At 45.3% G+C, this 3,586-nt stretch overlaps 1 long non-coding RNA gene across 2 annotated transcripts; it reads left to right on the top strand.

Moving 5' to 3' along the window:
* The first annotated feature begins 222 nt into the window (after positions 1-222).
* On the top strand, positions 223-3,119 carry LOC120964364 (uncharacterized). Of its 2 annotated transcripts, none has more exons than XR_012184196.1 (3): positions 223-679; positions 766-825; positions 2,820-3,119. It is a non-coding gene; the product is annotated as an uncharacterized lncRNA (long non-coding RNA). The 2 variants fall into 2 exon arrangements; XR_012184197.1 differs by having other exon boundaries at positions 238-690.
* Positions 3,120-3,586: the final 467 nt, after the last annotated feature.

Here is a 3,586-nt window from a genome sequence, read left to right as displayed (position 1 = left end):
ACATGTACTAGGCGCCACACATGTGTGTGGCGCCTGGCGGCTAGGCGCTGCACATTCCATGTGTGGCGCCTAGCTCGGAGGCGCTGCACTGCTGGGTGCGGGCCCAGCGGCTGCCATGGTGGACAGGAGTGTAACGCCGCCGCGCTAGGCGCTGCACAGTAGGGTGTGGCGCCGGCGTGACGGGCGCTACACAAAAGGGTCAGGGGAGTGAAATAGTTTCGCACCCATTTCAGAAATGGTTTCGTCCCGAGATCAAAATTGTCACTCCATCTCTCTCGCGAGCCCTCTCTTGCCCCGCGACTCCTCGCCCCCACCGCCACTCACGCCGGCCGATTCCGGCGAGTCCCGATGGCAGGTGGCAGACTGACGACCTCCCCTTGCTCTGCTCCTTCCTCCCATCCCTCCAGATCCGGCCTCCCGCGCTCGCTGCCGACCCTCAGCCATGGCTAGGGTTTCGGGCGCGGCGTCCCCTTCGTCGCCGGCGAGGCTCTGGCGGCCTGCGGTGGCTCGTCCCGCCCACGTGTGGCTCCGCCTCATGGACGTTCCTCCCGCGCCCACAATGAAATCCATTTTCTCTTTGTGTGTGTGTTGGATTTGGATTTAGATCGAGGAAGGAGAGATGTCGTGGGGATGAGGCGGTGGACAGAGGAAGAGGGCGGATCTGGATCCAGGCGGCCGTGTATTTGATCTGTTTGTTGAAATGATCTTATCTCCTCTCATCTGCCATCTCTTCTCTCACTGACCCCGCCTCTCTCGTCTCTGCAGGTAGAGTGGCCAGAGGAGCAGGCCAACATCCCTCTTTACCTTCCACCCAACACCAATGTGGTGAGTTTCTCCTCTCCCCCATCTACCCCTAGATCTGAACATCAAGTGCAGTTTGTACGTTTTGGTTATACTCTATTTCAGTTTGTACACATCTCGTTTTGGTTAAACTCCTGTCTTAGATGCCATGGCTGAAACTAGAGCAAACTGTGTGTGTGCGTCACGTTTTGGTTCAGTTTTGGATGACTGAAACTAGGTAGAGCATACTATGTGTGTGTGTGTATCCATTGTATCATGACGAATTGACTTGTGCTAAAATTAGAAATGAAAAAATGGTACACAGACATGTTAGTCTATTTAACCACCTTCTCAGATCAACTTGACACAATACTATTTGGATGGGTTTTAGTAATTGTGGTTATATACTCTATAAACTAGGTAGAGCATACTATGTTGTGTTGTGTGCTGTGCGTGTTGTGCTTGTAGGCGCAGTTGAGCAAGTTTTGGTCAATGTTTCATGGCTCAATCGACGAGTGGTGTTAAAACAGAAAATCTTGAAAGCAAGTACTCTCAATTCATTCCTCTTTTGTTGCCGGTGCTTATATCCTTGTGGATATACACATTTAATATCACATATGGTGCAGATCTTAAATGATTCCTACCTCGAGCTTCCATTGAACACGGCTTCGGTTGTTTCTTGGTTGTTCAAGTATGCTTGATGGTTCTTCATCGAGGGTTGAGATGGACCATGCACTGGTTACATCTTCTCCTATCTCTCCATGTTCTTAATTTTCTTGTGCAATGAGTGCTGGATTTAGACAACAGTTTGTGCAGTCCATGCTTTTACATTGAAAATGAGAAGATGAAATGATGGGTTTGGACAGTGCTGGTGTTTCTTTTTTCTGGGCATTACATTACTAAAATGAACTATATTTACAATTGTTGAACTCCATAGCTAATAAGATGATTATTTATTTTTTGAGCATTCGATATGGAACAGTTTTACCATATGTGGCTGCTTTCGGGTTAGTAAGTTTTGTTCTTCATTATATTTTTCTTATTATTCTGAATGCCACCATGGACTCTTTAGTTTCTTAGTAGTATATGCTTAATTTGCTTTACTGGAGACATGCAATTCCCTCAAACTGCAAGGAATGGTGTAATATAAGGAGAAAATCAGATCTGTCTCACACCTACCTTCAATAATAAGAGGCCTGATCCTAATCTGTTGTGCTACCATGTACAAACATTTACAAATTAGAGTCAAGGTTAGAATCTTGTTATAACCATTTATAAATTATGTGTACCTTGAACCCACATGCCATGGTACCATTTAATAACATGTACAAACCACCAAGGACTTTGCTAGATTTTTATATTTACATAGAACTAATATTGATCCAATCTCAATGCTCTTTTCCTTAAACTGAGTAGGTCATATAGATAGGAGTGGAGAATTATTTCTGAAGTGGTCTGTCATAGTTAATACACTCCAGCCCCAAAAATTGATGCTAGATGACACTGTTATTTCTGCGTGTAGCTCACTACTTGATTCACTTGTAGATAGAGCCATTCCTTGCAGATGCCTTCTCCTCTATTGTGTGGTCAGTTTCTTCAAGTTCTGTAGACAAAAGAAAAACAAGTTCATTTTAATTACAATGGCTCTCGGTTGAAAGTTTTAGCCTCTGTAATTGATCTGGGGATAACCATTGACTTCGTGTAGGTTATTTGTAGGTTCTTTGCCATTAATAACTCAAATTCATTATGTGTTGTGTAACTAGAACTGCACCTCAACTGACAGGAAGCAACACTTGCTAGCACATACAGTTTCTTATCTAAATATTTTGTTGTCAGTAAGCGAGCAAATATTGGGAAAACGATGAAATAGAATGGACCTATCCTGTTAGGATCATATGATCCAGTTCCAAGCTTCGATCTCTTGCAAATATTATAAACAAAGCATCATGGGATTAGTTTTTTTTTTCTAAATCAGAAGTGAAAAATACACTTCAAAGTTTTGTTGCTTCATAAATGTTGATGTAAGCTTACCCTCACAGGTACTTTGTTAGGTGACACATGCGCCTTCATTTCAAGTGCAAGCCGCCTCTCTCACTGTGCATTGTCTCTAGACGCACCACCGTCGGCCGCAGCTGCCGACTATACATATGATCCATGTGTCGTGTTTAGTCTCTCTGTAAGACTTGATATGCCTGCGTTCCGACAGACTCTGCCTCTCTTTTGGAGATCACCCACCTTTTGGAAGATGTTCATTTTTGATTTCAACCGCTGGACGACTCATGTACTTCTGTTAATATAGACCCGCTAGCTTGCTCTGCTAGCTATGTTTTATGGCTGAACACTTTGCTACTGCAGTTCTGTTAAGTGTATTCCTTTTTTAGCAACTGGCGCTCATTTGGACTGCACACAGACGTTAACAAATAATACAGCAAGATTAGTACGCCCAATCACACAGAGGAGGAAGTCAGATTACATTGTTGTGTGGTAACTTATGATTGTTTTACTATAAATAGGAGAGTGGAAGTGGCGCCAACCACCTAGCACCGCACCAAGTTCCTCTCAGGAGGCGCCCCCCCAATCCCTAGTATGACATCAATTGATTCCGGTGGCTGCTCTTCGTGATCATATGTGGACGCTCATGCCCGCACCGCCGATATGTGGGCGCTCGTGCCGGTGCCGCGAATGCTGGAATTGGAGCCACGCGCCGTGAGAGGCAACATGCTAGGGAGAGGGTGGCGGCGTCAAAAACGGCCACATCTTCCTCCTGCCGCTGACGCTGATTGCCTAAGCCCGATGCGGAGGAGCA

This window comes from Aegilops tauschii, chromosome 5 (assembly GCF_002575655.3).
Source record: "Aegilops tauschii subsp. strangulata cultivar AL8/78 chromosome 5, Aet v6.0, whole genome shotgun sequence".
Lineage (NCBI taxonomy): Eukaryota > Viridiplantae > Streptophyta > Magnoliopsida > Poales > Poaceae > Aegilops > Aegilops tauschii.
The sequence above is the reverse complement of the archived record's forward strand: the minus strand, read 5'-3'. Positions and strand labels throughout refer to the sequence as shown.